At 32.2% G+C, this 12,148-nt stretch overlaps 1 protein-coding gene across 9 annotated transcripts in view; it reads left to right on the plus strand.

Moving 5' to 3' along the window:
* The window catches only part of LOC117171515 (CUGBP Elav-like family member 2), a 979,205-nt gene that overhangs the window by 212,874 nt on the left and 754,183 nt on the right, over window positions 1-12,148 (plus strand). The gene's annotated exons all lie outside the window — the stretch shown is intronic.

Consider the following 12,148-nt stretch of genomic DNA (forward strand, 5'->3'; position numbering starts at 1 on the left):
GCTTTAAAGTTGTAAGAAAGTTTGTAAAAAATTAATTTTGTCTTGAAAATTGAACTAGTATTTAAGTGAAAATTCAACTATTTAGTAGAAAAATCATTTTTTTGTTTTAAAGTCATATCCTGGGATATTCACGTTTTTAATTTCGGCTGAACTATTTTATTAAAAACTAATTTCTTAAACAGAAAATTTAACCGTTCCATTTTCGGTTGAAAATGCATCTTTTTCTGTTTAAAAGACAACTGTTTTCTAAAACAATTGAATTTTCAGTTTGAAAACTGAACTTCTTTGTTGAAAATTCATCTTTTTTTGTTGGATTTATCTGGTTGAAAATTTTTTTTGTTTTTTTTTTTATGTGGAAGAGTCATTTTTCAATCTTAAAATGTAACTATTGAATTTTTTGGCAAAAATCGACTACTGTGCTTAAAGTTTTAACTATGGAGTTATTCTTGCAAATTTTATTTTTAATTTTTTTTTATTTGTCTTTTAGTGTTAAAGATTCATCTCTTTTATGGCAGAATTTTTGTTGGTAAAAATTCATTTCTTTGATTTAGATTTAAACTTTTGTTAATTCGTTTTCTTTTTGGTTGAAATCTATTTTTTTAACTGGACATTTGTCTATTCTATATTTGGTTGAATATTGATCTTTTTTTAGTTCGGAAATTCTTTTATTTTTTTGAACATTTGTCTTTTGTGTTAAAAATTTATTTCTATGGTTGAATATTGAAAATATTTTGTTCAAAATTCGTTATCTTAGTTTAAATTAATTTTTTTAACTGAAAATGTAACTTTTCTATTTTCGCTTGAAAAATAATTAATCTTTTTTAGTCGATAATTAATTTTATTTGTTGAGAATTTGTATTTTTTGGTTCAATTCAGATTTTTTTTTGTAAACATTAAAATATTTTCTGGTGAAATATCGAAAATTTAATTCTTTCTTTTTCGGTTCAAAATTTATATTTTTCAGTTGAAAACTCAGCTACGGGGTTTTAAATTAATGTGTGTGTGTGTGTGTCTTCTGTATAACTGCTATCACTAAAAGTGTTTAAAATCAATTTAGAAAAAAACTTTTTTTGCATTACAATTATTGATCGCTCAGGTATAAGGTTGTCTTTATAACTATAAGAAAAGTTTAGAACGGACAGAAAAAAATGAAAAATTGGCCAGAGACATTTTAGGGAATGTCAGGAAATCCGATTTTGTAGCACCCCTGTTATTGCCAACTCGTATCGATAGCTCTGGCCCAAAAAGATAGAAAAGGAAGATCAGCATTAGTAAAGTTTCGCGATTCTTGAAAACGAAGTTTAAAATTATCGAACTATTGGATTGGAGTTGGTCGACAGTTGGACACTAATGGTCAAGTTGAGCTTAGATTGATCTCAATGGGTAAAGTCTGTTTCCAAGTGACCGCATTACATCCAAACTGATAAATAGAGCGAGCCATCCGACCATGGATGTTCGGTACAGTAATGGGCGACAGCATCCTATTACCTTTCGTTATTCCCTGCATTTGCAATTCGAGTCTACTAACAGCTGAGCGAGGATTCATTGAAGCAAACGCTTTGCGTTTACGTTATAGCATTTGCGGTGAATTCCGCAATCTATATAGACACAATCTTTTCGCTGGTTTACCATCCAGTCGGGAAGTACGCTACTGTTTCGAGGTACTCCTCTCTAGTTTTGTACTGCACCTACACATGCTAGAGACATAATAATCCTCTTAGGGAGCTACGACTTCATTAAGCATTCAGCGTTTTAGGGTATATTCTGAATTGAAGTTTGAAGTGTAGACTGTCTGAGGGTGGAGAGAGCGACTTGCATGCGGTCGTACGCATGAAAGGATACCACGGCACCTACTATGTAAATGCAAGCAATGTCGTACGGAACCATGTTCTTATTAACGCCGGTAGACCTTCCAAATATGAAATTAAAGGTCAAATTGAAAAGGGAATCCCCAGTTCAATTGTCGTCAAAATTGATCCATACTCTCTATCCCCACCTTCTTCTACTTGTGCACCAGGACTCTCCAGAAGTCAGACAGGGACTAACGTGACTAACGGCATCAGTCACGAAGACTAGGTCAAATAGCCGCCAACAAACCTTCGTCGAACTTTATCCTAGTCCTCTACTCTACCTACCGAATGATCGTAACAATCCTAACCCTTTCTACAGTTTAAGCATTCACTCAGTCAGACTTCGATTAGCGGCTGTCCTAATGTACCAATCGCCCTCTGAACTATACTTGCAACCCCCTCCATCTCTATAATAACCTCTCTCTACAGTCCCTCCACTCTCTAAACTTCTTCCTAGTCCTCTCCAAAACCCATCCACGGTTTTATTACTCCACCCTCTCCCATATCCTATCCTTCTCGACCCCTCCCCCATCTCTTCCTAAATATCATGCTTTCTCTATTAGTCACTTCTTCTCACCCTCTGATTTCGTATTTTCGTCCCACTTTCATCACCCTTCTAATACTCCCCCCGATCTATATCTTCTCTCCATTTGTCTCGCCGAACTCGACTCCTATTCTTATACTTCTCTTTACCTATGGAATGATCTCAACAGTCCAAACTCTTTTGTACAGTTTGTAATTTCTCTGAATGAGGCATCGGTTACCGTCTCTCCTAATATACCTTTGCACTCTGAGCTATTTTGTTCACTCACCTCTCTTGCTTTTTCACTTTTAGACCTCCCACCTAGACCTTTCATAATGCTTTCCACTTACTCTTTCTCCCATATCTTTAATAACATCTCCCTACGTTCCCCCAGCTTGCTCCCAGTACTGTCACACTTTTATTACTCCACTCTCTCTCATATATCTTCTTCCTCCCGGACACTTTCCTCTCTTTCTTCTCCTAAATATCTTTATTCCCTTGGTCCATTCAAATTCGCCCCGTTTTATCTCCCCTCTAAGCATCTTCTCTCCATTTACCCCCTTGCGTTGTCAACTTGTGCTTCTCTGACCCGTCGTCACTTCCTGCCACCCCTTTTTACTCTACCATTTCTCTTTCTATATACTACGCCCGTCCGTTCCTATCATATTTTATCAGCCCATCCCACCTTTTTGCCGCGGTCTAAACCTCATTCCCCTTCCCACTATTTATACTTTGCCTCTTTTATATAAAAAAGACAATCTCTGGATTATTCTCCTATTTCCCCTTTCTCTTTCCTTATGGCCTATTTCTTCTCTCACGCTCTCCCCCCCCCCCCCCTCTCTATCAATTCCCCTATTCATTTGTTATCTCCTCACATCGTGAAAGCCTCTGGACTGGGAAACCGTGAATTTTTTAGACTTAAGGGCACTTGATACTTAGAAAATATGGATTTTACTAGCGTTAGGTTCCCTGGGCTCTTTTCCTCCAATAATAAATATTTTGTCTTAAAAATTTGAGGAATGATAGCGAACATGCTAACGAATGTCCCAGAACTCTTGGTTTTTGGAATTTAAAAAAAAAATTTATTTTGCTAATTTTGATTTAATTGTGTGTATTTTGAAAACTATTTTTTACTGTAAAATGGCAGCTTTCGCACGTTTGAATAATATTTTTTTCCGTTATTCGCTAACGTTAGGAAATTCAGACTCATCAATATTTTTGGTCAAAAACTTGGGACAAGCAAAAAAAACATAGTAACTAATGTCCCGGAATTAATCTTGTTTGTAGCCAGATACCTACATTATCGGAATGAAAGAGAACTGAAAAACAAACCCAACCTAAACTTATAGAATCAATTTCAAATTCAATTTGTTTTATGTAAGATTTTTTTGTGAGATTTCTTAAGTTCGTTCTAAAATTCTTTAAAACGTCTATGATTTTTCTAACCAAGAAATAAATTAATGATATATCAAGGCTTGAATTTAAAATTTTATTGTGTGAACGGCTCTAAATATTTCACTGTTTAATTCGTAACTTTCTTAGTTTAAAAAGTCAAGACTTTGAATATTTATTTTAAGTCAACCAAACAAATGAATTTTTCACTTTTGTAAAAGTTTGAAATGCATGACTTTTACATCGAAATATACCAAGTTCTTTTTAATTTTACTTTAAATTTATCAAAATTTTGCTACTTATAAATAGAGGCTTTCATTTAAAATCAATAATCTAAGAATTTCAATAATTAATTTATGGTACCCTTCTAAAAATTTAAAATTTTTAAATTAATGGTCATGAAAGTATTTGAGCTATTATAAGCTTGAAGTCTTCAATTATACTAAGCGCTTTGTCGTCCCGAAATTCGGCCCATCCCCTTTTCCAACCCCTAAAATTTTTCGAGACGATTAGACACAGCTTCAATTGTGTGCAAAATGATTTCAAATCTTTTAAAATCTTGCCAAATAACAATAAAATCTCAAAGTAAAATCCCCTGAAATCCCTGTCAATATTTTTTAATAATTTATAAATCTTTGAAATCTTCAAAAATGATTTAAAAAATCGTTTAAAATATTGAATTAACAAAACAATTATTGATCCTTTTAATGTTCCATAAAGTTATTTTAATTAACATTTTAATCCCTCTAAATATACAAAATCGTTTAAACCTTTGAAGAAACTTTACAATTTTTTTTATCTGGCGTAATTTTTAAACTTATTTAAAAATCTATGAAATCATATAAAATCCCGTAAAATCTCTATGAATCTTTTAAAATCATTATGCATTCTACGAAATATCTTGAATTTGCTGAAATACTGATTGAATATCTAAAGTTGATTGAAATCTTAAAACAAATTTCTTGAAATCTCATAAAATCATATGAAATCTTTGAAGTCATGTAAAATTTCATGAAATTCCTTTAAAATATCCAATTGAAAAATGCAAGCTTTTAATACTTTAATGATTATAAATTCACTGCATTTAAACTCGAAATGGTTTATTTATTTTATTTATTTAGTTGAAAAACTAAAATTAAAATTCTTTAAAAATAAACAGTTTTTAATTTAAAGCCTTAGTTGTTAGATAAATAAATTGAAAACATTCAAAATTGAATAATGATAGTATCAAACTGTATGAATGAATCTATCATTGTTCATTTTAGAATATTTAAAGTTTAAATAAGTTTTTTTGCTAACGTTTCTAATATTTCTGTATAAAAAATACACATCCATTTTGTTATTTGCAATGTTCAACGCACGCAGGGTTTAAGTTTTTCCAATTAATTTTTCAAAATTTTTCTTTACTTTTTGTATGATTTGTTTTGAGTGCTCATTAATCTGAAGAGCGAATATGTCATATTAAATTTTGTATACAAGCTCAAAAAGAATAACAAAAGGAGATGAGTAATTAATAGAATGCAAATTTAATGATACAATTAACTTTTTTGGTTTCACTTTTTTAATATACACTAAACTGCTAAAAAAAAAGTCAAAATAACGTTTTCCTGATCTTATTTTAAAGGTAAATTTCAACAGAATTTAACGGATTAACCCCTTTTTCCACCCCTGCATCAGATATTACTTTACTCCTCTCCATTTCACTCCACTGTTTCCGACCCTTTTCCTGGCCCACTACCTTCTTTCACTTCCTCTACTTCCCTCTTATTTCCCTATTAATTCCCTCAAATAGTTCCTTTCCCCTTATACGTACTTCTCCTATTTATCTTGCCGGATTTTTCACTGCAATGCTTCCTCTCCCCGCACTTCCCCTCCATGCAAAAAAGAACAACTAACGGACACCTAAACCCAAACTATAAGGGTTTCGAGTCGGAGTAAGATACCCTAGACAGGGAATGTTGTCTGACTCTTCAGTGACAACCCGTGGCTGTTTAAGGTAGAATAAGTTTTAATTTGGAATTGTTCTTAGAGATAATCCCTTTCTACAAAAAGTTTGCGGCTAATTCGTTAGTCCTTTTCTCGCAAATCAGTGATCGCTTTCACTTTCTTTTTATCGGGTCTCTATAGAGAGAAGCGAGCGATACGGATTAGAGTCTCGACTTGAATCCCCTAATCGAATTCGATTCCGTTTTTACCCTTCGGGAAGCGAGGGCTCTTTTTCCTTAACCGATGCCCGAGGGCTCGAAGTAAAACCCCCGAATGAGCCTCACCGCGCCCAATAAAAGGAATTCTAGATGCCCGAGTCATTTTCCCTCAACCCCGAATCCAATCGAACATTCTTCGTTGGGCGCAATCTCAATAACAATTATTTCCGTTATTAGAAATTTAATAAAGGGCCATGCGAGGTGTGGTAGTCCTTTGAAACTGAGTGGGAGGTTGCATTCAATAGGAAACCCCACAATGCCCTCTGATGTCCAGACTTTGAAAGAGGGTGCGAATCGAGTAGGATAAACGATCGTGTGAGAAAGATGGTGAGTGAAAAGGTTTGAAGGGAAGGTAAAGGGATGTAAATGAGGCAGGGAAGGTTGGTACCACGGAGAAGAGGCGGAAGTGTGAGAGGGGAGTAGGGGGAATAAGGAAAGGGTTTAAAATCCGGGGCTGGCGGACCGATAGATTTTCCTGTCAGCGGTAGGGTGAGAAAATCAGGGGTGAGAAGTCACGACAAGTGAAAGCTCCGTGGGTTCATCTGTATTCTGCAGAGTGGATTCTTGAAAGAATCTTAGCAGACCTTTAAAGGGCTGTTTTTTAAATACCTAAAGTCGCTAGAGGGGAAGGGTGAGGAGAGGTCGACAATTCCTCTAAACTTTATTACATGGGCTGCAAGGGACGTGGTCAAAATTATTTCTTACATAAGATATTTTAAAGTCGGCGAATCTGTTAAAAACAAGCATTAATATCTTTTATTGCAAACAGCTGTTTGTTAGCGCAAACCACTGCTTAATGTAGTACTGTGTACATTATATGTAAAAAATTGTGTTTCTGGATAATTTTGAAAGTATAACTTGTAATTGATCCAATAATATTAGTAGTGCCTATTAATACTAGTAATAATATTAAATTTTATAATCATAGATTCTCAAAATTAGGATAAATAAATAAGGGGTGATTCACAAATTACTTAAGGTACTTTGTTGCCTTCCATAACCCCGTGGTTTTTAGGGTTTCGTAGCCCCTGGTTAAAACTATTACATTTTCGGTCGGGTGACCTCCGTCCGTCACACTTTTTCGTGGAAAGGGTAAATAAGGGGAACGGGAAATTAGGGGAGAAAAAGTGGAGAAAATGATGGGAGAAGGAGTGCGGGAATAAGGGGGAAGTGAGAAAAGGGAAGCGAGCACAAATGAACGGATAGGAATTGGGGAAATTAGGGAAGATAAGAAGTACGTAAATAAAGAAAGGGGAAATTTGTTTAGGATAAGTAGGAGAAGTGTGAGGAGGATGGAGCTAGTGTGGGTGGAATGGGAGGTAAAGTGATAGCTCTATAAAGGATATAGGGCAAGGGAAGTGTTAGCTAGGGGAAGTTAGGAGAGGGGAAGTGGAGGAGGAGCAAGCTGGGGAAGGGACGAGTTTCGAAAGGTGATATAAGGGGGGTGTGGTCCTTCGCCAAGTTTTCGAAAATGGCGCCAAACTACGAGAAAGTCGGAAAAACAGACCACATGGAGGAAGGGCAAAACTGGCCGGGAAATGGGCCTCGTGATTTATGAAAGCCCCCTTGTCTGACATTTTAATAACCCCCTCCCTAAGCTCTACAATTTTATTAAGATTTTGTAAACTTAGGGAACGAATATACGCATGAAATATTATTATTATTATAAAGTCAGGAAGGAAATTGAATGAGCTGGTATGGGGAGGGGGGGGGGGGGGGGGGGGGGGGGGGGGGGGGGGGGTAGATTAATCTAGAATTGCTGTGTTATTCATTTAAATAACACGTGCATTCCGCAAGACTGCTCTAACCCAGATTGCTGATAAATTTTGTTAGCAAGTACTTGAGACAAAGAGGTTTACAAAGTAATTATTTAAAGCTCTCGACTCTTAGTTTCTTATTAAGAAATTAAAATGTGTTACACTAAGTATTTGGTTTTACAAAGGTTCAATTTTATCATTTCTTCAGGGTCTAAAATGTCTCTTGAATTAAAATCACAACAAATTTCAAAGACACTTTTTTTTCGTTCAAAAATTAATTTCTTTTGAGTAAAATTTTTGGGTTGTAAGTTTAACCCTCTACCGCCCTTAAAACTTTTTTTTTCTGAATTTTGAGATATTTGGGCATATTATTCCTATGGCGGAGTTTATACAAAACTAAAATTCCAGCTCATTACCATCCTGACTTTCACGTACATCCTTGCGTTAAAAATTGCTGTTCGTCTCAAAGTCATATTTAAAAAAACTCAAGTCTTCCAAACGTTACATATATGTCACTGTGGGCGGTAGAGGGTTAACTGTTAAAAAAATAGTACTTTCCCTTCGAAAAATGTAACTATTTGGTCGACACTTCATCTGCTTTGTTAAAAATTCAATTTTTCAGTTGTAGATTCATGATTTTAGTTAAAAAATTAATCTCTTTGGCTACAAATTTGGCTACTTCATTTGAAAATGCGTTTTTAATGTGTTAATTTTTGAAACTGAAAAGTTACTTATTTCATTTTTGCTTAAAATTTTTTCTTTTTTTATTTGAAAATTTAACTATTTTGTTGAAAATCCATTTATTTTGTTAAATATTTTTTTAAGTATTCCACTTGGATGCCAATTTATTAAATTATTTTATTAAAAATTTGTCATTTTTGGTCAAATTTAAATCTGTCTGATGTAAAATTAAAACAATGTTTTACTAAAATATTCACAACTACATTTTTTGTTAAATATTGATCTTTTAACTTAAAAATTCCGTCGAAAGTGGAACTGCTTTTTCAAAAATTTATCTTTTTGGTTAAGATCCATAATTTTAGAAGAAAATTTCATCTCTTTGGTTAAGAATGCAACTATGTTATATAGAAAATATATCTATTTTTCTTCAAAATTGAGCTCTTGGTAGAAAATTTAACTATTTGATAGAAAATTCGTTTTTGATTGAAAATTAATTTTTTTAAATTAAAATTGAACAATTCCGTTTTGTATAAAAATTGATTTCTTGAGTTGAGAAATTCAACTATTTGGATTGAAAAATTACTAGATTTGTAAAGAAAATTTATTTTTTGTTAAAAAATCAATCTTTTTAATTCATAATTCAAATTTGGCGAGAAAAAGTAACAATTTTGTTGAAATTTTGTTTTTCTTCATAACTGAAAAATCCATTCCTGGGTCATAATTCAACTTTTCTGGTAAAAATTCAACTATTTTGGTGAAAATTCACTTCTTTTTCTTTTTAATTAATATTTTTAGATTAAAAATTCAACTGTTTCAAACAAAATTCGTCTTTTTGGTTTAAGAATTCAACAGTTTGAATGAAATTTAATTTATTTCTTGACTTCAAAATCTTTAATGGATGAAAATTCAACTCTTTTGTTAACTGTTTTGTTATTGATAATTATTTTTTTTTTAATTTGATTGGTTCACAGAAAATAAATCTTTTGGCTTAAAAGTTCACCCATTTGGATGAACTTTTCTGTCTTGACTGAAAATTCTTTATTTGTTGAAAAATGGTACTTTTATTTTTTAAATTTATTTATTTTAATGGAAAATTTGTTGTTTAAAAAAACCCTATTTCGTTTGAGGATTCAGCTATTTTATTAAAAATTATAACCTGTTTCGGTTCAGGACTCAACTACTTTGTTAAAAATTCATCTTTTTTGTTTGAAGGTGCTTCATTTTAGTTCAAAATTCATCTACTTCATTGAAAATGTAATTCTATGTTGTTAAAAATTCGCTTTTTTGGTAGAAAATAATCTGGGTTGAAAACTAATTTTTGTTCTTGAGGATTTAATTATTTGGTTAAAGAATCATCAGTTTTTTGAAAAATACAATATTTTTATTTTACCTTTTACTAATTTATTTTAAAAAATTAAGTAACATCGTTATTTGATTATATAAAGTACCATTTCTAGACATTTATATATTTGAACCTGAAAAACATTATTTATAATAAACTCGTATAATTGTTTTATACTTTTTCATATTATTTTACAAAATTTCGATTTTGAACGAAAATATTTAGATTATTACAATTAACCATTTGTAGATGGATAATTAAAGAGGATTTTCAAATATGATGTGAGACTTTAAAGGTGTGTAGGGTTGAAATTCGTAAAGGAAGCATGTTATCATTAATACTTTTATTGCTCCGTATTAGAAAAATTATACCTATAAAAATCTTGGGATTAGTAGTGGATTTTTTTTCATAGTTTGGGTTGATATCATGGTCTAAATATTCATGGATGGATGCTAATTGAAAATATGGACTTAATTTATTTAATTCTCGACCGTAATCAAAGGACAAACCAGATTGTGCACATTTTCAGTGCGTCTGCGTTTATTAATATTTTGCTGGTTTAGGAAATGGTCAAAGCTGAAATTAATTAATGAATATCGTTTTTGATAATGATCAGAGAAGAGCATGTTTAATTATTTCTCGTTTGCTGACGAATCAACCCATATTATTGGGAAAATATATCCGAATATGAGGTATCACTACGTTAACAGTCAAGTGGGGGGGGGGGGGGGGGGGGGGGGGGGGGGGGGGCGCAAAAAATAAGTTTTACCCTCTCTTTCTATTTTTGAGAAATTTTTCTTTTTAACCATGTTTTTTACAATCTTACTCTTTTTCCATTTTTCTCATTTTTTCGCTTATATCCACATTGAATTAAAAAATTCAATAAGAAAGTACAAATATTTTTTATTAAAAAGTCTACTATTATATTCGTGTTTCGGAATTCTTTTGGCTGGATTCAAAATTTGACTATGTCGTGAAAAATTTATTATTTTGTTAAAAGCCATGAAGTCAGCATAAAAATGTATAAGTACGACATTCAAAACGCCTCGAATTAAGGAATATTTTCCGCTTTTTTGCATCAATTTTGAATTATGTTGATAAAAAAAGTTAAACTCTAAAAAACCGATTTTTCGAATATTATAAATGATCATAACTTTTTCACTAATTGGAAAAATGTATTCACGATATAGGTCAATCTATTCATCTCGAATTATTGAATAATTTATATACCTGAAGTTCTGAACGTTCAAATGAACGAAATATTTTTCGGCATTTCTATTTTACCCATAAATATTGTTCCAGCTGCAATTTAAATTATGCATTATAATTATTTTTTAATAATAAATTATTTCCAATATAAATTAACAAACATTTTAACACTTTTCCTAGTTTGATAAGTTATCAGTAAAAAATTGTGTTCATTTGGACGTTCAGTACTTCAACCACATAAATATTTTCTATTCTTGCATCAACTTCTTATTACGTAAATCAAAACAAAATTACGGTAAAAATTGATGGGCAGATTTTTTTTACTGTTCATTATGTTTTTCATGATGAAAGCCAAAACTACGCATCCTATCAAAAAGTGGTTAATAACAAATTTGTAGATCTTTTTTAAATGCACAATTTTTGTTCTATTATCTTTTACCGTATTTGGTCAAGTTTGGCCAAAAAATGTACTTTTTGGATTTCTCATTATTTCTTATGCTGTCAAAATTTGAATTTTTGATTTTTGAGAAAAATTCAAAGTGTTGTTATGATAATCTTGTAAGGCATTCAAAAAGCAACGTATTTCTTCTCCTGACTTTTTTTCAGCTCGCGCGTTATTTGGCATAAAATGTTCATTTTCATGTTGTTTGGAATTCTGTAAATGCTATAACTCTGGTAATTTTTGATTTTATTAAAAAAGTCGTTGAGATAAATTGTTCTACTTTCTTAATACTATGAATAACCGTACAGAGAATTTTTGAATTCCAAAAAAATTGGTCTCAAAAATATTCAAAATGTGCCCACTTTTTGAATTTTTATCCAAAATGGCTGGTCAACGAACTTGATCTTTAGGGCAATTAACGCGTGTACCAACGGGCAATCTGATAGATTGATTTTTTCAAAAGATATCGTGTTCACAGGCAGACATACATACAGCATACAGGCAGACAGACACGTTCCTAAAAACCTGTTTTTCAGATTCAGGGGGTCTTATAACGTCGAAATTTGACAAAAACTGGGAGGAGGGGCAAATTTTACACAAATCTGATACCTTCTCTGATGAGAATGTAAAAAATTTCCTTGGTTAAAAAATCATCTCTTGGGTTTAATATTGAACTATTTTGTTGAAAAGCCATCCCTTTGATTGAAAATTAGCTATTTTCTTGAACAACGTCATTTTAGTACTCTTT

This window comes from Belonocnema kinseyi, chromosome 1, assembly GCF_010883055.1.
Source record: "Belonocnema kinseyi isolate 2016_QV_RU_SX_M_011 chromosome 1, B_treatae_v1, whole genome shotgun sequence".
In the NCBI taxonomy this organism is placed as follows: Eukaryota; Metazoa; Arthropoda; class Insecta; order Hymenoptera; family Cynipidae; genus Belonocnema; species Belonocnema kinseyi.